The sequence below is a fragment of the Ostrinia nubilalis genome, chromosome 27, assembly GCF_963855985.1.
Source record: "Ostrinia nubilalis chromosome 27, ilOstNubi1.1, whole genome shotgun sequence".
In the NCBI taxonomy this organism is placed as follows: Eukaryota; Metazoa; Arthropoda; class Insecta; order Lepidoptera; family Crambidae; genus Ostrinia; species Ostrinia nubilalis.
Genome location: NC_087114.1, coordinates 2,778,720 through 2,802,225, shown reverse-complemented (window position 1 = coordinate 2,802,225; position 23,506 = coordinate 2,778,720). Strand labels below are relative to the sequence as shown.

The following is a 23,506-nucleotide window of genomic DNA, read 5'->3' as shown; positions in this document are numbered from 1 at the left end:
AGACCCTCATCTGGGTGGATAAGAAGACAAAATCTGTTTTTAGGGAAAAATAAATAAAAACATCAAAAGATAATTGAAAAAAGTAGTTTTTCTGTAAACCATAAACTTCAATAAAATAGTAATCTAGTTAGTTTTGCAGGGCAATCGAATACCACACTTAGCCTCATGATTGGGCCATTATGCGCGTTTTGCACAAAAAAAAAACGTAAAATAAAGATCAACACTTTTTATTCCATTCTTTATTTCATCCATTTTGTTTATATGCACATTATTTTCTCTATTCACTCTCCAACATACAATTACCAAACTAAGTGAATTCCATCTTTTTAATGATGATGATATGTCAATGTACCTAATTCAATAAAATGTGTACCAAATTGTGTTTACGGGCACAGGAAGATGAATCAACTTATTATGTTTGTTTACCTCATCACAATTACTCATATTAGTCACTATCTGTGACCTCGTCTGTATTTATAAGCGTGTTAAAAATATCTTCCCTAAAACTCATCAAACTACATGGTTGTTATTCTAAAAAGTTTTTTACTACCCTATAGTCCAGTAGAATTAGCTTTTAAATCGGAAATAATTCCTACAAAAGATTTTATTGTTTTAATGGCTTCATTGGTTGCCCATTAAGACTCTCCTAAGTTTTCGACTTCGACGGAGTTGTGCTTAAGTGGTGGGGGCCCCCGAAAGGGGCATTTTTTCGGTTTTCCGGTTATACCGCGTAAAGGACTTACCCTATCAAAAAGTGGTCTTCATGGCGGTTGAAGGGCACTTAATCCTGCATTGAATAAGACCAAATTCATATGTTTTGGACAAACCGTTCTCGCGCTAAAGTTCGGCAAAGTAGAAAATATACGTATAATTAATGACCCTCTCCACGTCCAATGGTTTGTTACCCACAGGCTTCCAAGTCTTGAAAAGGGCCACCTCAACCAGTGTAACCCTATCAAGGCTTACGAGCTTGATGCGCCTATCCTTGTTCGTCCCAGCCGTTCCTTAACTGCGGTTGCTGCACCTCTTCCTGGCACTCACCTGAACGACTCTGTGTTACCTACTGTGGCTGCCCCTCATCCTTGTGTCCTCCTGCATGACTACGTTGCCTAGCCGTATGCCTGGTCTAAGGTTCGACGCCAAAAATCAACAACAACAAGTTCATATTAAAACGCTGAAGAGTTTTTTGTTTGTTTGTTTGAACGCGCTAATCTTAAGAATTACTAGTTTGATTGAAATAATTATTTTTGTGTTGAATAGCTCATACATTGAGGAAGGCTATAGGATATATACAATCACTCTACGACTAATAGAGGCGAAGCAGTAAAGAAAAATGTTGCAAGCACGGGAAATAGTATTTAAACTATTTTCACTCGTACGAAGTTGATTTTGTGGCGTCGAACCTTGGACCAGGCATATGGCTAAGCAATGAAATCGTACAGGAGGGTACAAGGAAGAGGGGCAGCCACATTAGGTAACACAGAGTCGTTCAGGAGAGTGCCAGGAAGAGGTGCAGCAACCGCAGTTAAGGAACGACTGGGACGAACAAGGATAAGCGAATCAAACTCGTGAGCCTTGTTAGGGTTACACTGGTTAAGGCGACCCTTTACAAGGCTTGGAAGCATGTGGGTAACAAGCCATTGGACGTGGAGAGGGTCATTAATTATACGTATATTTTCTACTTTGCCGAACTTTAGCGCGAGAACGGTTTGTCCAAAACATATGAATTTGGTCTTATTCAATGCAGGATTAAGTGCCCTTTAACCGTCATGAAGACCACTTTTCGATAGGGTAAGTCCTTTACGCGGTATAACCGGAAAACCGAAAAAACGCCCCTTTCGGGGGCCCCCACCACTTAAGCACAACTCCGTCGAAGTCGAAAACTTAGGAGAGTCTTAATGGGCAACCAATGAAGCCATTAAAGCAAATAAATCTTTTGTAGGAATTATTTCCGATTTAATCAATTTTTGTGTTTAATTCTACTGGCCTACTAGAGAAACTCTTGACCTGCGTCTCCTCACCTGATGGATCGTGATGATTAGGCCGAAAATAGAAGCATCACCCTAAATCCAACCACAGAGGAATTACTATTTATCTTGAAAACTAAATTAGTCAAAAACTAATGCAAAATTTCTGCTATGTCCTCATTTGGTCAAGATAGACCTCATTTCAAATTGGCCATACTTAGAGAACTGGTAATACCAGTTTTAATTTCCTCAGATTAAAGCATGTTAGTTATATCATAGAAAACTTGGCGGACGTCGGTATCCACTCCGAATATGTAGAGAAATTACATTCCTGATTGTTGGAGAACAGGTATTTTTATTATCACTTTTTATGGATTATTTAACTTATGGGCGATAAATATGCACCAGGTGTAGATAGGTAGTCCTCAAGTCATCTGCTAAATTATTTATTCATGATTTCCAAACAGAAATTATACGAATTTTCAAATAACAAAAGGCACTGTCTTAATATTTCTCAATGAATTCTTTCTTTGTCTGTTAATTATTTTTAAAATTAAAGTTCTGACTTCTGATATAATTATGATTAATTTTTTTGTAACAATTTAGTAGAAAGTTGGCACGAAATATAACTTATAAGAATTTTAAGTTGCATGTTTTTTAAACTTATTTATTTATTCTAAAAGTTAATATCATGTCATTAACTTAATGTACTAGTTTAAATTGTATGTACTTAAACAATGGCTTAGTTCATTACAGTGTTGATTGCCTACCATTAGATGATGATCCATTACATAGGAAAACATCATCATCATGCTCATTATTGGATGCACATTATCAACCACCATTTAAGTAGTTTGTTTAGTCATTTCTATTGCTAATTTTTAGCTAATATTTTAATTAACTGATTAAACGCCATGGATAGCGACTATTGATTATGAAAAACCATTGTCTAAATTAATACTCTAATTAGTTTTATCTGAAAGGACTCTGGTGCTTTGTTACTCTAAAACTTTTAGGCGTGATCTATGGGATATTTTTTTTCATCCTTTTCTCCATCTACATATAAAAGTTCATGAGATTTTCTTTCTACGAATTTAAGCAATATACCTACCATATACCTCACTCCCTCGCGAAAAAAATAAATGCGCGTGGAACACTTGTTTATAATGTCATTTCCGTACTAAATCTCAATTACTTAATTACATCAAACGTAACAAGTGGTCCATGAACCCAAAAAATTGTGGACCACTTTGCCAAACTATTGTGTAAAAAAATTGCTGCATCCGCCACAATATTGTTGGGGCGGTAAAAACATGTGAAAGTAACAAATATCCCAATTTGTTGTAAATGAACGAAAGTGTATTGCACGTTTATTTTTAGACCATTTCATCAACTATTAATTAATCGTTAATTTTGTAATGTTGCTATTTAAAAGTTAGTATCTGGCGTGCAGTATATTGTCGGCGAAGTTGTTACTGAATTACAAAACAAAAAAGTCGTTTCAGCTGTTTTATTGCTTGGATTTTAGATTGTCACAGAAATTCTAGCTGAGCGTTTTTCAAGCGCAAAAATACTTATTTATTACGTAACAAAAGTATAAAAATGAGTTCTCAGTAAATTAGAAATGAAATTACGGTGGGTAGAACGCCGATTATCCGAATTAATTGGGACCGGGGTCGATTCGGATTATCAAAAAATTCGGATAATCGGACATAGACTGGTAATAAAGAAAAACGATCTTTCACACTGCTGTATAGAATAAACTTTCTTAAGTTTAACAAATGGTCAAACACGGTTTTAATAAATAAAATGCATTAATAAAATCGTAAATGTATGTACAGTTTAAAAAAAAAGTGTTTTTTTTTCAGTCATTCAAGAAGTTTGTTACAGCCATTTTTTTTTTAATTTTAACAATATACAAAGTTTTTTTTGTCATCCAAGACGTTTATCTAACCATATTTCATTAAAAAAAAAATATTTTAACAATGTAACGTGAATTTTTGATACTAAAATTCAAAATAAAAATAAATAAAAAGATGCAAAAAGTGTGATTCCGGCCAGGATCGAACTGGCGGCCTTCTGCGTGTAAAGCAGATGTGATAACCACTACACCACGGAACCAGTTGGCTTGATGCTCTAAATTTAGGTCCACATCGCGCGGCGATCGAACTCTGCTTACTGACCTAGTTTTCACAAACTGAATCTGTGCTCTATTTAAATGTAATAAGACCGACAATAGTGTAAATTAACGAGCGATGTGTAAGCGATTTTTTTGTACGAGTAGGTACTTTCACTTGTTATCTATGGTAGGGCAAAAAGATTTATGAGACAATTCGAAGGCTCCTTAGAGCCAAACTTATAGATTTTTTTAATTAATCCTATATTTTTTATTCTTTTTTATTTTAATATTTGACGATTTGTAAGCACTATTGTAATGTAAATAAAGAAACTTGGACTTTGATTGACTATCGCAAAATAAGCATTAAATCACACATGAAATAAGTCGTTTTATTGCAAAAACAGTTCATGCTTGCCTTTTCTAAGCAGTTTATCTTGACATCTGCCCTATTTGGTAGCCCTTGCTTATAAAGATCAACTAATATGACGAAGTAATAACTTGTAATCTTAAAAAGGCATTTCATATTGCGACCTTAGCACATTTTCTCTATTACACTACAGTTATATGAGTTTGGTTAAAATGTAACGCCCCATGCTTCATTTTCTTTTTTTTAACCTTTAACTGGTGACATGGTTTTTGTGTAACGTAACTGGTGACGTGCGGTCTGAGAGGCCGCTACCGTATCAGGTATATAGCATAGAACCTAGGTAAGGTAGCATACTGCAATCTTTAAAAACAGGTTCTTAGCATAAAGAAGAATAAAATGTGACTAAAATAATAAACTTTAAATATCATTTTTAATGCAGAACTTGCTGTTAAATTATATGTAGTAACAAAAATCAAAAAATTACAGATGAGATCGATAATCACAAACAAATAAATTTAAAACAACAAATTATAACAAAAATAGTATTTTTATTATAGTTCAAATATTAATCAATTTAAAAAACCTAATCACACGTAGGTAACCTATCATTTTAGAAAACTGGCAGTGGTGAAACTTTTGTATTTTTTATTGGCTGTCAGGGCATTTATTGTTTGGCATAAAGGTAGACCGTCATTTTCACTTTCTGACTGATTCTCGTCAATTGGTCCTTCATCTTCAAAAACACTTTCTTCGGCTTCCGAATCATGGTCACTTTGCTCCAGGACGATGTTTTCAGGAACATATTCGGCTTCCGACTCACTTGAGTCTTCCTGTTCCAGATATTTTTCAACTTCCGAATTTTCAAGTCGTTTCATAAAGTATGGCCAACTAATGACCCTACGCCTCTTTTTGGAGGTATATAAATATCAATTATAACTAAAAACTGTAAAAATACGAAAAAACTGTATGGAAAAAATGTTACGTAACTGGTGACGTGCGGTCTGAGAGACCGCTGCTGAACTTTACATCAATGTAACTTGCCTATTTGGAGCTGAATGATGCAAATATTCTTCTCTACGGCGTAGATGTAACTAAAATCGAAGCTACTGAAGCGGAGAAATATAGGAAGAACGGGGAAGGGGGTGAAACGATGTTTCACTGACGCCGCCCGGCCTGTGAGACCGCTTGTCACCAGTTAAAGGTTAAGGTTACAATTGGTCGAAAAAATAAAAAACAATAATAAAAAAAGACAAAATTAATTTACTTCTACTAATATTATAAATGCGAAAATAACTCTGTCTGTCTGTCTGTCACGCTTTCACGCCTAAACCACAAGCGATTTTGATGAAAGGACAATGGGCAAAATGGTACCCGGCTCCAATAGATATGCTTCTAGTGTCGTTTGAAAGGTCTTACGAAGACGAACAACTTTTACTATGGCCACCAGCCTCAGATCTGGTTGTGTTCGAAGATAAACATACTTTTTTGCAAAATGGTACCCGGCTCCAATAGTTACGTTTGTAGTGTCATTTGAAAGGTCTTACCAAGACGAACAACATTTACTATGGCCACCAGCCTCAGATCTGGTTGCGTTCGAAGATAAACATACTTTTTGTGTAACCGAAGTATCATACGTGTCCATCTTATGATACTTAGGTTATGCGAGGCATGAAGGGTTTACTGCTCCAGCATCCTTCCTTAACTCTATAATTATTGATAGAGATAATTGTGAAATAAATGTTTTTATTTGAAGAACTACTACCCCCTTATTTAAAAAAAGTTATACCTAGGATGAACCTTGGATTAAAATGACATTTCCATACCAAATGACAATTTAACCTCGTAAGACCGAAGAGTAAATTTTGTCGACTTCTAAGTATCGCCGAATGTGCTTTCAGAAGAACGAATATTTTGAAGTCGTAAACGCCGAGCACTTCGAGTAAAAAATTTTCTATGTTAGAGATTTTCTTTTGCACTCATATTTTCAGGGACCCTATATAATAGTGCATAGAGCTTATTTTAGGTAAAAAATAAAAAATAAATGTTTTCTTTTAAAAGAACATTCAGTATTACAGACTTTAAAAAGAAAAAGTAATAATTTGTATTTTATACTTTAAAGTAAAACATATATGTAAACTCCTTAATAAATTATTACTACATAAAGATACAATAATGATATTAATAAATGTAACTGAAAAGGCACAATCTTGTAATTTAATTTTATTTAAAGTTTCATAATTAGTACTTTTAAAAGTACTATCGGTTTTATAACATACAATAATGATAGGTTAGAATGTATAAGAAGTAAAGTGAATATTCATGTTAATTATAATATTTATTAAACTAAAAATCAGAACGTTCTCATGGTAAATTTTCTCAATCATATCATAATTTTAAAAGTCCAATACTCAATCCATCTCAATAGAAAAAATATACAAAAATAAAACTTTCACCATCAAGACCGAATGTTCCTTGCAAAGAACTATTATTTTCAAACGAAAAAAAATCGTACAAATCTTCTTCGAATTGGTAAAAATATTTTTTTTGCTTGTTAAGCAGTATTTTAACTTAAATTATACTGGTTAGTTTTTCAATTAAACTACGTTTACGTGGAGAAAAAAAATTAATCGCACATCACGTCCTCTCGGACGAACCACCTTGTCAAAGAAAAATGATAATTTGACAGTGACATTTTGTTTTTTTTACATTAATAAGTTCGGATACCTGATTTTGAATACTTTAAGCCATAGACTATCACTCTTTTTTTTCGATAGGCGCAAATTTTTGAACTTAAAATTATCGCTAAAGTTTTAGTTCCTCTGAAGGCACATCCGGCGATACTTACAATTCACCTCCGAAAATGTCTCGGCGTTACTGACTACAAAGTTTAAGTTCCTTGTGAGGCACATCCGGGCTTAGGAGGTTAAATCAGAGTTCAACTAGGGTGTAACTTTTATTAATAAAAGGGTTGGAGTTTTATTATTTCTTAAGGGTTTTATTATGGGTTGCTAAAGCGAATAAACCCACAAGACCCATTAAGTCCACCCACAAGATGGACCGACGACCTTATAAAGGTAGCGGGAAGGCGCTGTATGCAGGCCGCCACCAACCGGCCATTGTGGAAATCATTGGGGGAGGCCTATGTTCAACTGGACGTCTTATGGCTAAAATGATCATGATGATGATGATGAAAGCGAATAAAGGGCTAATAGCTTGGGTAGTTCATCGTAGGTATAATCCTTTCCTTTGCAAGGCTTCTTTTAGTTATATTAATAGATTGTAGTCATAGTACATACTCGTATACATGGATGATTGTGTTATACTTTCATTATAATACTTAGTGGAATTACTGCTTTCAAAACGTGAATTAGAACTGGCCCCATAGCAGACATTTTTCTACATCTAAAGGCCTTTTGAAATATATATTGGTTATGGCTATTGGAGCGGGTACCACTTTCCATACATTTGTGCCCATCATCCTTTGGCATACAGATAGTTTTAGTCCCGGAAAAGGACATAGGATAGTTCTTATCCCGGTTTTTGAAACAGGGACGCGCGGGCGGATAGCTAGTTTATCATAAACTGACTTAAAAGCTGGGTGGGTTGCACCATCTTTAACTATAACAAACGTCAAAATTCTGTCAAACTATAACTATAATTAGAGGTTGCAACTCAGTCTAAATCAAGTGAGATGCAGACCAAGAGCTTCCCGTTTGTTTTTGGTAGTAAGAAAAATTAAGTTGAAAAATTAAGTCTGAAAAATTAATACATAAATAGTGACTTAGGTACAATGCGCTCGTACAAGGTAACTCTTTCACGCACAAGGTTACTTACAAAACAGCTGTTTAATTATAAAATAGCTGAAATAGCTTAATTATTTTCCCCTCACATCGTCGCATGCTAACAATTCATTAACGTTGCGTGATTTGGATCAATTAAGCCGACATTGACTTCTGGTATGAACATGTTTTAATTTGGTCTATGCTTGTTACATAATTCGTAACCAAACATTGGTTTGTTTGGTCAAATGGTTTGGCGAAACCGTTAATCGCTTCTGCCTACTTCATTCTTCGTTCGTTAACTGTTAAGTTTAATTAAAAGCTTCCTTTCTTTATGGGTTTGTCCCCGGGACAAACTGGACCTTCACTGGTTGGGTTTTTATTGGCGGTCAAGCTGTAGATCCTGGCTACACAGGAGTTGCAGCGGTGGAAATGAGAGGCGGGAATAGTCCCGTTTCCCGTACCTTTCTTTATGGGGTCGTTTTTCGATCCCGAGTTAGCCTATTGTGCTAGTTATCTCATCTAAGGGCTAGTATTTTGATCCGTAGTTAACACAAAAAATTGTCAAACTGTGTACCTACCTACTTAATTATTTTTTTACAAAAAATCAGGTAAAGCATTGATTAAAAAACGCTTTTTACTGCTATTTAACCACTCATTCAACTCACGCTGGCATTTCCCTGTGTGGGAGAGATATAAACATTCGAAACTTCGGATAATGCTGTCAGAAGTATTTTTTCTGCCAGTAAAAAAATGCAGTGTCGGAAAAGATAATACAATCATGATACAGACATAACACCTCATTAAAGTCACTAATTGGTTTTAAAAGAGCTTCTTTCTAATGTCTTTTTCTTCGAGTAGCGATTATATTATCTATATTAATTAATAGCCAATTAATGGTTCGTAATGTGGTTAGCTCACCTGCTGCTGAAATATTGTATGTAGTTATCCGCGTGTATTTCTATAGGTTTCTTTATAGAAACTGTCTATTTTGGAAATCTATATAAAAAGCGAAAGGTCTCTGACTGACTCACTCATCACGAAATCTCAGAAACAAAATGCTAGGAGTCTGCGCATGCTTCCTTTTAGAACATAGGTACTTATTAAGACGGGATTTTGCAAAAATCAATCCCTAAGGGAGGTAAAACGGGGTCCACGCGTAAGAAGTCGCGGGCAGGAAAAATCTACTCAGTATGTATAATATTTAACACAAGCTAGACCAGCGGAACGAAATGCAAAAAAAAAATACGCTGTTCCTCGTAGCTTTTGTAGGACTCTAATGGTGAAAGAATTTTTCAAATCAGTCCAGCAGTTTCGGAGCCTATTCAATTCAAACTAAACAATCAAATCTTTCCTCTTTATAAAATGAGTGTACCTAGATTACTTCACTTAGCTACATTTAACAAATTTTTGCATACAAAACGGGACTATTCCCACCTCTCGTTCCCACCGCTGCAACTCCTGTGTAGCCAGGATCTACAGCTTGACCGCCAATAAATACCCAACCAGTGAAGTTCAGTGGCATACAGTCATTTGATCTATGCAACTCTACGAATCTTTGTTAACAGGTAAATCTAATCCTACATCAGCGTTAATCGTACGTAACGCGCTAATGGGTTAATGAGGCGTTAAGTCGGTTAACTATAACTGTAACCCGGCCTCCGGAACGGTTAACTTTGACCCGTGATAAGCGTTCAGGTGTAACATTACTAGTGATTGCAATGCGATCTTTAACTTTGAACTCCTCTGTTCTTCTGATTAATTTCGTTGCTGGTCCAATGACAGTTTAACTTTCCCCAGGACAAACTTGACCTTCACTGGCTGGGTTTTTATTGGCGGTCGGTTCATAAGTTCATAGTCGTCTCCACCGCAGGTCTTCTTGCTCTCTCTAAATTACCAGAGACAAAAGGCAAGATTTGGCATAGACTCCGAGATTTTTTCAAAGCGTAATAAGGTAATAAATATGCAACTGAATTGAAAATCTCCACCTTTTTTGAAGTCAGTTAAAAACAAAGACACGAATACCCGAATAAGTTCGAACTCCGAATCCAGTGAACTGTAAGGAGCGAACGACAATAATCGGTGTGCGTCGGAGCGGCAAAGCCGTTATGCCGACTGTCACGTAGCGTGACGGTGTAGGGTGAACATTGGTCCTTCGAGCCGGATAATAGTTTATTTTTGTCTAGATTTCTCGCTTGTTTATTTATCAAACATTTCTGGACAAGACGTAGTGATGGTGTAGGGTGAACTTTGGTCCTTTGAACCGGATAATTGGTTTTATTTTTGTCTACATTTTTCTCGCATACAATTCTTGCTTGTGTTTATAATTATAAAACATTTCTGGACAATATATAACGTGACGGTGTAGGGTGGACATTGGTCCTTCGGGCCGGATAATGTGTTTTATTTTTGACCAGCTATTATTTCTTTCTCGCGTGGAACATGTTTGTTTCCAAGTTTAAAGTTATCAGTATAGCTTTCGTAATAAAATGTTTTATTTACATCAAGCAAACCTAACCAACTATACTCATAGCAAGATGCAATTTTAACGATTGTTACAATACTTTTTATCTCAATTTATTTTATAATTGCTGTTTTCTATAATAATTCTTAGACTTCCAGTTTGTTGCTCGCGTGTTGAACTGAAGCATCGTCCGCATTCACATCTTAGTTATTATCTTTAATAATATTTTTCGGTCAGTATTGATCGTTCAGTTCTTAGTATGGGCTAGTATTTTCACTGGTTTCTGATAACGCTTCAGATTGTTATCTAACGTAATGCTGTCTAACAATAAAGGTTGCTGGTCGGTCACCTTTATCTGACACTTAGCCTTTTAGTAGGGATTGTATCACAAGATCCCTAATTGAAGTAACTAGTGTGTCTTGTTTTATGTTTCCTAAATAAGGGACCAGTAGCCTTATTCACGTAACAAAACTTCAACGAAAACAAAACATTGAGTTGCGATCCTATCGAGTAATCGTTCTATCAAAATGACCCTCGTAAATACGGATTTAGAAATGTTTTCCAATGGGACGACGTAACAAAACTTCAATGACAACAAATCGCTGAGTTGCGATCCTATCGAGTAATCGTTCTATCAAAATGGCCCTTGTGAATATGGATTTAGAACTGTTTTTCAATGGGACGACTTCTGAACGTCAGCGAGATCTTGACTGTCAAAATACCTACGTGAATTAGGCCACAATGTGGGAGTTGCAGACTGAATCCTTCATTTGCACTTGGTAAATTGGAGAGGGTCGTACTCCTGCAGTCCATTGCAAGAAACAGGAAGAAGAATAATCATGTTATTTCTTAAAAAAGTGATGTTTTTGATAAAGACTTTCTTTAACAGATCAGAATCCACACGCTTGTTGAACTTAGCACAGAAATACTATTTTCCTAAGCTATTTATATTATTGTTGTCACCCTACACGGCGACCAAGCCCACTAGCTTATTGATTTGATAATTAAATTTGGCCTGGCCCGCAAGAATTGACAATTCTACTTTAACTGGAACATCGAATGCTTAAAATGACCTATTTCAAGGACGAGATGTAACCGGACAATTTTATACCAAAAATATCTAAATTATAAATCTAGCGCTTGCAGTCAGTGCCTGAAGTCTGGAAGCGGCACGGTAAGGTGTTTTTGTGACGTCAAACGCGTCACTGTGACTTCAGATTTGTATGCTCTGTCACGTCATAATATGTCAATGTCACCCCTCCCGTGCCGCTCCCATTCCTCAGGCATTGACTGACTTTTAAGCGTTAGACATGTAGTGAGCTATTGATAGGTCAGTGCCTCGTAACCTTATGCAGTTTTAATAAGTTCTATTTTGCGATAATAATGGATCATAACCATAAATATGTCATACCATAGATGTACATATCCATGTACAGGTGACAGTAACACACAGACTACATATTTATTACATAAAAACTACTCTACTAAATTAAATTGATGATTTGATTTGCATTCATAAAAATGAATAGCATCGAACAAAAAAAAGAATCGCGTAAATCGGATCAGAAATCGGTGTAAGCAGCATACAAAGAAAGAAAAACCTACTGAATTGAGAACCTCTTTTTATTGGAGTCGGTAAAAATATATCATATTAATACGATAAGTACATAAGATGCTACAACGTTTAGTTTGATTCATACAATAGCACAAAACTAAGAGTAGGCGCACACCGTTGATTTTTAGTTGGCCGATAGTTGTGCCCGATTTTAAATTGTATGAAGAATCGGCCAAATCGAATTGGCGTAGTGTGCGCACTCCCATACATGCCCATACTGATCAACAGTCAACTGCCCGAATAAACTATCGGCCGACGAAAAATCAACTGTGTGCGCCTACTCTTAACCTCAACGAAACAAAACAGAATTCATTTTACCGATCATACTAAAAACAAACATCAACTTTAACTTTAAACCTAACTTTTCCATTCACCCATTTCAAAATGGACACAATCATTACGAGTTTCACAAGCATTTGTGCAGGCGCACAGCATCTCGGAAAATCGTCGGCTTTTCCGCGAACATCGCATCAAAGTAATCATTGGTTCCCAAAGTGGGGGACGCGCCCCCCAGGGGAGGCGCAAAGACCTTTAAAGGGGGGCGCGGGCCATCTGTGTACATAAGTATAAAAAACCTGCGACCGCTAAGAGAACGCATTCCCCTCGATCAGGCCCACTAGAGTGAGCCCGCCGTAGGCTGGACTTTGGTCCAACATCGCGGTGGGCAACCCTCTAGTTGGGTACGCCACTGATCGGGCGCCTTAAGGCGGGTACAGACTGCTGCAACGCAACATGCAATGCAACACGAAACGAGCATTGCATCAGTGTAGACGCGGGGCGCGCACAACGTGCGCACGAACCGCGCATGTACCTACTCACATCTGTTTCCGAGATGCGCGCGAACGGATCGCTCAGTCTGCAAAAGAACACGCAAAGGAATGGATCGTGACGACCAATTGCGGGCTCTGATGATAGTCAGTGCTTCATTATTAATAGTGAATCATGTGATAAAACGCAGAAGACATCGACGTTGGTGGCGTACAGAGTTGTATAGTCAGAGAGCTGGTGCAAAACTAATGGCCGATATGAGATTAACTGGACAATTTCAAAATTTCTTAAGGATGAGTCCAACGACATTTGAAGATCTACTCAGATTAGTCGGACCAAGAATTTTTCGGAATCGCACACAGTTAAGGGCTCCAATTTCAATCCAAGACAGACTGGCAATAACACTTCGTTTTTTAGCTAGTGGTGACTCTTACACAAGTTTACAGTATACCTTCAGAGTATCAAAACAAGCCATAAGTGGCATTATTACAGAAGTATGCTCCGCCATAATTGAGGAATTAAAAGATTATATCAAGGTAAGTTTTATTCTTAATAAGTCAATTAAAGAACAGTATTATCACATCAAATCATTAAAGTCGTCATAGGATTGGTTAGATTCTAGTGACGTTACAGACGATGGCTGTTGGTTCATATATTCTTCGTTCCTTGCCGTGGTATAGCCATAGCGTCCGGCTTGATTTGTATCTGGAGTTTGCGCGGAAGGCGAGGGACGATTAAATCCGGAAGTTCCAGGACGATTAACATATCCGGTCAGATCCACATAATCTTGTCCTTTCTTCTGTGATGCATAATAGGATTCTTGGTATGAACTGGGGTAGTTATCCTGCTGTCGATATGATGATTCATAATAACCTCTGTCAGCCTTCATCAAAATTTCAAAAATTCCATGTTCGACCGAATTCCTGGTTTGAAGGGAATAAGTATTCATTTTAGCTGATATATAGGAAGCGAAAGTTGTAGTTAAATCTGGAGCGCCTGAATTTCCCAACTTATTGGCAGTAGTTTGTAATATGCCCACTACATCGGCCAGTACACTGCTGCTTTCATCTTTTTTTGCTTGTTTAGCTCGCGTAGGTTCATACCGTGTACGTGGAGTAGCAAATTCGTTCTGCAGATTTTCTTCATTAATCGGTTGTTGAACCGCCTCCTGAAAAACAAAAATAATTTATAACTGTAGGTCCCATCTCTTGATATAAACTACTAGATAGTAGATATAACTCTCCAGGAAGGTAGGTATCGTGGCACCGATGGACAAATGTCGAAACGACTAAATATTTAGTTCGTTTTTTAGTCTAGTTCAATATAGCTAGCAATAAAATCAAGAGATGCTCACTATAATGGCACCTCAAAAATTGTCACCAGCGAGTGTTGGGCTACTAAGTACAATGACTGTCTCGTAGCCATAAATTAAATAAAAGTTTTTTGTTTTAGCTTCCAACGACAGAAGAAACTTGGTTGAACATAAGCAAACAGTTTGAAGAGAAGTGGAATTTTCCACACTGTTTAGGGGCACTGGACGGAAAACATGTTGTGCTTGAGGCACCTATCAAAAGTGGAACTGAATTCTACAACTATAAAAACTTCTTTAGCATCGTTCTTTTTGCTTTGGTTGACGCCGATTATAATTTTCTATTTGTAGATGTGGGATGCCAAGGAAGGATTTCAGATGGTGGCATCTTTAAAGATACAAAACTCTGTGAAATGATAGAAGATCGTACAATAAACCTTCCATCACCTGATTCACTCCCACGGAGACATATTCCAATACCATATTTCTTTGTGGGTGATAGTGCCTTTGCTTTAAGTGAAAATCTGATGAAACCATATGCTGGGGCACATCCAAAAGGCACTTCAAAGAGAGTATTCAACTACAGGCTAAGCAGAGCCAGAAGAACTGTTGAAAATGCATTTGGTATCATATCGTCTGTCTTTAGAGTTCTCAGAAAACCAATGCTTTTACAGCCTGATAAAGCTGAGCTAGTGGTTATGGCAATTGTCCTTTTACATAATTATTTGAGACGTCACTCTAGAAATACATATATGAATGACACTGAAGATGAAGTTACGAATGAAGACACACGTAGGCAAAATAATGAAGATATGAGATCACTACTACCTATGAGAAATATTCCTCGACGATCGCCTGCACATTTGAATGCGTTAAGAGATGAGCTCTCCGATTATTTTATGAAAGAAGGGAAGGTTCATTGGCAAGACAGATGTTCGTAAAAGAATCAATCCAGTTTTACTTACCGTGTTCGTTCTCTTTCTCGGTTTGTTACGGTTGTCCAAGAACTTCAAAGAATCAAAGGCAAACCATCGACTTTTGTACGTCTCCGAGGCACCTGAAAAAATAAAATAATAATCATGAAAAAAATAAAATAAAAAACATAATTCAGTCAGTTTTAAACTCAGATCATAGAAAGAGAATAGATATGAAGTCGCGCGTAACTACAACGAGAACCAGTGTCCCCACATTTCCCCCACCACAGCTCCCACACACACATTCAACTGTGTAAAAACAAAGCGACTGAGAGTCTACGACAACATGTGCAACCGGCTTAAAAGTGCTGTGATTGGCCAGAAGGCATGCCTTATGGCCAATCAATGGCCGCGTGACGTGACGCACACTTTGAAAACTAGTGAGAGAACAAAGACAAAATGGAGTCGACAAGATATCGATACTTTAAATCGCTAGGGGCAAGGCTCGAAACTGATTTCACAAAATGCTTATGTATGAAAACCTTTTTATTATTATACGTTATTATTAACTACTATCACGCATTTACTTTTTAATTATGGCGATCTGCGTACCGCATATGTTTATCAAAAATAATGCCTATATTAGGCTTTCAACTAGCTCTTATAGTAATTACATAGTTGACAGTTACTAATTACTTCTACTGTTATTATTTTTTTTTGTAAAATCTTATAATCGCAAGTAACCCATCATTTTTTTATTTAAAATTACAAAATAGAAAATTATAATTTACTTCTATTTATCGATAATAGGAAACCGCATTAGAACACGAGCACGGCACTATGTTACGACCGGCACATGCGGCCGTACTGTGTATTTTCACACGACAGTGGATATCGGAAGAAATTAAATACATTGCGCAGTAGTTGAGCATGACATAAAGTGGTTGCTAACTAAATCGTCAATGTACAAGTGTGTTAGAATTTTTATCACCGCTGATTTCGATATCGCAGTAACTGTTACGGCACTGAATTCGTTCGTAAAAATGTTTAGTTTTTTTTATTTATAAGCAAAATACCAATGGATTTGCAATACTTACATGTAGTAAATGACTCCATTGTTCCTGTAGTTCTTCGTTTCACTTGTTTTATTGCACGTAACGACGCATTATCCAAAATATCGGAGAACATTTCCTTAGTACGACTGAATCGCGACTAACCTAGCTACGCGGCCGATGTTCGTTTCTGGGCATATCGCGGAGACACGCGCCACGCCCCCGTTTCACATCTATTCCCTTCTATGATCTGAGGTTTTAAACATAGTTGTTTTTAAGTAAACTTGACTAATAATAATTAATAATATTTAATAATTAATTTGTGATTTCAATCCATTAAAATATTGTAGTTGTTGTCAAAGTTGTCATTTTGTAGAGAAAAAAGCCAATTTCAATATTAGTCGGCTATGCCAATTTACATTTCAATACACAAACATTTTTGCGGTTTCCAACCTACGATTGTACTAAGAATAAAGTATATGAATAAATAATAAATAGTAAATTATTATTATTTATTTACCTTTTCCTGTTCCTTTCGATTTCTTTTCCTTCGCTTTTTCACGACGGTAGGATGATAAAATACTAATCATTTTACTGTAACATTTTTCTTGTGTTGTTTCCATCAAATTAGCAATTTCCATCCATGCATCCTCTTTAAAATGTTTTTTATAAAAATTCTCATGTTGTGGATTCCACAAAATTTCCTTTGATCTGTACACTTCAATTAATTGAAGCACTTTTTCTTCACTCCACGTAAATGTAACCGCCTCCTCCGCCGCAGTAGCGTCGTCTTGTTCCATGTTCGCGCGCGTCTAGCCGTACACACCACACAACCTGTCCACACTGACGCTCCGCGCATACTGCGCGCCTCTTTGTGTTCGGGGAAAAAACCGACAAATTTCGGGTCGCTACGCGCAAGAGTTGCAACAATCTGTTTGTGCGCGTAGTAGACGCGGTTCGTGCGCGCAAGGCGTCTACACTATGGGAATTCTGTTACTTTACATGATACATTGCAGCAATGTGGACGTCAAATTCTTGCATTGCATGTTGCATTACATGTTACATTGCACCAATGTGTACCCGGCTTTATGCGCTCGATACGGCCCGATCGCGAACGTCAGTCTGCGACCGACGCGGACGAGCCTGGCCACAAGCCCACACTCGGCCTCGTCGGCACGCGCACCGACGATCGCCAAACGGCTAGAGTACCCTCTATACTCGCTACTCTGCCCGGTGAAGCTGGAAAAGCTCTTCAAGCTACCAGCGCGAAAAAAAAAATGAGAATGCTTTCCAGACTGCTCGACGATACGACCAATAAATAATCTTGATCGGCGCGGAATTTTTCGTATGGTCGAAAGAGGGCGCGTCTCAAATAAGTTTGGGAACCAATGCAATAAGGTAAATAAAAGCGATTTGTACGATCGCAGTAGAAAGCAATGCGAGTTGGCCTGGATCGTAAGCGCAGATGGCGCTTGTAAGGTCGAACACAGGCCGGTTGCACCGACGGATAAGACCTAGTTTTTTGATCCACAGTTAGAATAACCAACTGTCAAATACTGTTACAATTAAGTTTTAGTGCCCGAATCCAGACTAGAGCTTGCTAATCGTAACTCAGTTTTGTAGCGATTAGTCAATCATCATCAGGTTAATTTAGACTTTGTTTATCAGAGGTAGTTTACTGAAGTTCCACAATCGACGACGACGATGAAGTTCCGCAATAGAATTGCACCATTAACAAACGTCATAAATCTGTTAAACTCCATACAAAAAAACCGGTTAACTTTAAAGTCAGGTTAGTGCAACTCAGCCTAACTTATGGTTTTATGTTTGGTAAAAGTTAGCAGCCTTTTTATTTAAAACTGGACAGATATCTTGGAAGTTAGAAGTCACCGATGTGGCAGCCATGTTCATTGTTCAGCGTTAGATCTAATTTAAATGCATTGATGGAGTATGGTTTTCTCTCTAGACCAAGGCAGAAACTTCAATGACGTACAAAATCGTACTACAGTCGAATGATGATCACAGCACACCGTTAATATTATTCATACCTAGAATTATGTCATGACAAAATGATAAAATCACGAGTCACGACTACACCCACTACTTTTATGGGCATTCGATCACCTTGTTTTGCCATAAATATGTTAACAATGAAGATAACTGGGCAGTGAAATAGCACAGCTTAAGTAAACTTTGATATGGCGGATTTACACTACGCGGAAATTGGCCGAGTCAAGTCAAAAAAACAGTGGAGTGGGGATGAAATTCATTCATTATAGCCTGACCAGGAACATAAAAACCCTCGCCATGTTGCGGAAAACTAATGGTACTAATTTCTTTTAATGGCAACAGTAACTGAAAACTTCATTGACATGTCACCTTGCATGTCAGTCTATTGCTGTCAAAGTGTAAACAAACTTTATTTTAAATGTGCGCTATTGATTTTGTGAATTAAATTGCTAAAATCTTTTTATAGTCGTGAAAGAAAAGTGGTTTACAACGTGTTAAAGTATTTGTCGAAGAGAAATACTAAGGGTTCGGACAATATTTTCATTGAATAATGTTTCCGACAAAGGTTGTCAAATTGACTGACATGTTTATCGCATAGTACAGTCCACTATGAAAATTAGCTGTGGTTTGTTTCAACTACCTATTTTAAAGAAAATTGTCACTTTCTAAGTGTTGAATTTTATGGAATTGGGAAAGAAGTACCGAGTTTGAAGCGTTCATGAGCAAACATTGCAGTTGAATAATCAAGTTCTGAATTTGATTATTGATGAATAATAAAATAAATCCTACTAGCTCGATTGATGGTTTCATTTAATTTATTTAAACCAGGTTACCTATAATAATATTTTTTCGTTAATTTATGAAAATATCAAATTAGCCCGTAATCCTGAATCCTGATACATAAAGTTAGCCTATTAATTTAACACAGGTACGACTGTACTCAGTGTTGCACTATCAAATGCAATTGACGCGCCTCTATGCCAGGGTTTTTATGTTCCTGGTCAGGCTATACAAGCTTTATTTTTCATCCCCACCCCACTGGTTTTTTGACTTGGCTAATTTCCGCGCAGTGTAAAAGCAGCAATACAGTTTATTGTGGGTTGGACACGTTTACTATAGACTAGCTGTGCCGGCGACTTCAATAAAAATCAAAAATACATATTTTATTCAGTTTCATCATCATCACCATTACAGCCATAGGACGTCCACTGCTGAACATAGGCTTCCCCCAATGATTTCCACAATGGCCGGTTGGTGGCGGCCTGTTATTAAGTTTAGACCAATATTTTGGCACACTTATGAAGGTCAAATACTTACTTTATAATAATTAAAACTAACTAGTACTACGTACGCGTGAAAATTGTTTGAATATTCCCGTTTTTACCTGACTGCGCCAGAAGGAGGGTTATGTTTTTTGCAACATTTTTCTTTACTGCTCTGCCCCTATTGGTTGTTGATATTATAGCCTAAATGGACTACCCAACACAAATATTTTTCAAATCGGACCATTAGTTTCTGATATTAGCGCCTTGAAGCAAACAAACTCTTCAGCTTTATAATATTATTATGGATGTATAACACGAACTAAGGCTCTTAATTAATTGCTTCATTATTGTTGTCTTTCTTGTGTATTGTTGTGACATGATATGAATGTATTGTTCTCATGAAAGCAGTACATGCATTTCTTTTGCGAAGCTGTTATCTGTCCATCCCCCTCACTCAATGCGAGATGCCAGCAGGAGTGACAGCGATAGATAGATCTGAAAACATAGTAACTATGGATGACTATGTAAATAATATAATCAATTATTTATTGCATCCTACAACTTATTAGTTACTACAACTTTTCCTTTTCTCTTCAACAAGCCTTTAATCTTGGTAATTAAATAATTATACTTTTTTGTTAAAACTCTGTACATTTATTTTGATTATCTTGAATACCTCTGATTATGCAATTCTTTAATTATTTTTGACGCCCTTTAATTGCCATCTTCTAGGGGACAACGGAAAATTGTACAGGACTCGAGTCTGAATCATGATAAGCTAGATTTTTGGTACCTACAAACCACTGCCTTCCACTAATTTCTTAAGATGAAGAAGTTTTCTATGATCAAAATATTCTCTTCCACTGATTTCTGAAGAAGAAGTCTATAATCTGTTCCTAGGACCCGATTTACCACGGTTTAAACCTTTTTTTTTACGGGGAAAGAATGCGTTGAATCGCATACCTACCCTGCGGGGACACGGTAGGTTATGTGGGGCTCACCAAGTCAGAAGGACGAGGCATACCCACTAAAAAGACCCCGGTGCTCCGTCACTCGCCGTAAGTGGGAGGAAACTATAGTAACTAGCCCATACCATAGGTTTAAACCTGGAATTAACGGTTGTCGGTGCACCCGGCTCTAAGCACCGCTATTGGTTTTACTTGTTTACTACCTATTAATGTAACGCCCGTATTCACAAACTTGCTTGCTTATGTGAAGCAGCAAATCGAACGCACAGCGTTGAATAGAGCTCTATGATTGGTTCGTATGTGACCATGTGTGTCCACGCGCACTGTGAGACCTCATAGTAATGTTTGTGAATACGGGCCTAAGTAATCACTGCAGATTGCCTGCACTTGCTCTAATGGTGAAGTTATTACTTGGCAATAAAATAGTAATAAAACGCAGTATATTCATTCATTGAAATTCTTGAAGAAACTTTCTTCTACACACGTCCACTTGATCAATGAAGTCGCATCTGTTCACCTGGGTGAATTAATTCCTAGGTGAACAAAGGCGACGAAAATAAAGTTGGGTGAAGCCAGAGTTCATCAAAATAGATCCAAGATTAAGGCGTAAAATCGTAACAAACAGAACAAAAACTTTCGCATGCTACTTTAAATGTGATGGTACAAAAGTAAGAAAATAAAAATTTCCAGTTTCTGCGATTTAAGAGGCTTTTCCTCAAATGAAAGCGTTTATAATGTAAGTACCTACCACTACCAAGTTACAGATTGGTTAGGCTACCTTAATTTGTGAGGTATCTGTACTTTATTATACTGTAGTTTTTAGCGAGATTCTCTCCTGATGAATACTAGAAATTATCGTATTGGTAACACATCTTCAATTAACCCTTTAGTTTCTGTGTAATGTATTAAAAAAAATAGTCGAAAGCCGAGCACTGCTGGACCAATTTGGATATTTTTGGCTATGTTATAAAACGAAGAAAAAATTTTTGCTTATAGCTGAAGTCCCTGAAAAAGCGTTTTCAAAACCTATCTGTTCAGGTAAAATTTCTCTTTGAGACCTGAGTTAATTGAAGAAATGTCCATGATATAAATATCTGGCAAAAGTCACCGTCAACCATAACCTTCATTTCTTAGATACGACGAATAACCATCCAACTAAAACCCAGTCAAAAGCCGGTAAAATTGGTCCCAAACGAATTTTAAAGTTAAAAGACTAAAATGCCACTGTAACCTAACATTTTCTGATCCATTTAATTCCAAAGTCATTATCGCCTTAATGATAATCGCTCGGACGATATTTAACTCCTCTATCAGTTATCAGCAAGGTCCAGATGACGTAATGCCCCAATTTAGTAGATGCGACGCTTGCGCATTGTAGTGTAACCTATGTGAACTGTTAACAGCAGATCGGACTATGCATTTTTGTTGGAATATAGTCCGTATTGGTTTGGAACTGCATAGGATAACACTTAGCTCAGCGGTTCCCAAACTTATTTTGTCTATTGCCCACTTTGAGAATAAATTCTTTTTTAGCGCCCCCATTTTTGTAGTCAAGAGTCGAGTGCTCAGTCGGTGTCTAAGAGTCCTCCTAGTAGATGATATTATAAATCGCCTCCCAAGCCTCGATTTTTTTCCGGGGTCTCTTACCACCCCCCTTTAAGCCTGCAGCGCCCACAAGGGGGCGTTATCGCCCACTTTGGGAAAGACTGACTTAGCTTGATGTACCGGAGTACTATTAATAGATTTTTAGTCTTGAAGGTCCATTCTGTGCAGGTTTTTCACACCACAAGAGAGGTATAATCATAATCATAATATCATTTGGTCCTATGATACTTATGTAATGATGAAATGATAGCATCGTGGCTTTAAGACCGCCTAAATTGTGTCTACCTATTACTTTATGGGACAGACAAACCGACTGTCCCTTTGATAGACTTAAAAAAGGTCGCCAATTTATTTTTTAGGCTTTTGTTTGCAAATGTTTGTCTCGAAGCGCTGGTAGAGCAAAAAAAGAATGAGACATGTATAGGCTCCTTAAGAGCATTTGACGATTTGTAAGTCTTGTACTAATTTAATTAGTCTATACACAAATAAAGATAATTTTGATTTTTGAAAAGCACTTTTATCGACTCGTAGACTTTACAAATCTCATTTATTCTAGGAAAAAATACTCTTTTACACGTCCCAGTATAATTTTAACCCCACCACTGCTTCGGGACAAAAAATAGGCCAGTGCTGAGAAATATATATAACAATTTACCTGAAGAACTAAAAGTACTTGAAGGGAATGTATTTAAGAAGAAATTGATAAATTGGTTACTGAGCCATGGTTTTTATAGCATTGACGAATATTTTAACTTAAATAATTTTATTGTGACATCTACATTTAACTTTTGACATTGTGAATTTATTAAACTGAAATATTAATACATTAATTTGATTTGTGACATTGTATGTTAAATAATAATCTGACTGATAAAATATTTGTACGTCTGCTTGCAGGCTGAATACATGGGAATCATATTAGCTATAAGATCTGCTTTATAAAACGAGCATGTAATTATGTATTCTAGCAAATAAATTATTGAATTTGAATTTGAAGGAAGCAGCGCCAAAAAACTCAATCATCCATGTCAACATCTATTTCATTGAGCTTAGAAGAAGCAGTGTTAGAATCTGTCACTTTTGTCGTCATCATCATTTCAGCAATAAGACGTCCACTGCTGAACATAAGACTCCCCCAATGATTTCCATAATGACCGGTTGGTAGCGGCCTTTATCCAGCGCTTTCCTGCTGCCTTTATGAGGTCGTCGGTCCACGTTGTGGGTGGACGTCCTACGCTGCACTTTTCAGTCATTTTTTTTGTTTTTTCTTTCATCGGGTAAACTAAAAAGGAGTTTAATTGCGA

The 23,506-nt window shown here is 36.9% G+C and overlaps 1 protein-coding gene, 1 long non-coding RNA gene and 1 other non-coding gene across 3 annotated transcripts in view; 1 reads left to right on the top strand and 2 right to left on the bottom strand.

Moving 5' to 3' along the window:
- Nucleotides 1-23,506, top strand: part of LOC135085007 (LIM and SH3 domain protein Lasp) — a 48,105-nt gene that overhangs the window by 1,624 nt on the left and 22,975 nt on the right. The gene's annotated exons all lie outside the window — the stretch shown is intronic.
- Trnav-uac (transfer RNA valine (anticodon UAC)) lies at nt 4,016-4,088 on the bottom strand. The gene has a single exon. It is a non-coding gene; the product is annotated as a tRNA-Val (tRNA).
- On the bottom strand, nt 13,606-15,441 carry LOC135084848 (uncharacterized). Its single transcript, XR_010259950.1, has 2 exons — nt 15,354-15,441; nt 13,606-14,247 (listed from the first exon to the last, which is right to left on the bottom strand). It is a non-coding gene; the product is annotated as an uncharacterized LOC135084848 (long non-coding RNA).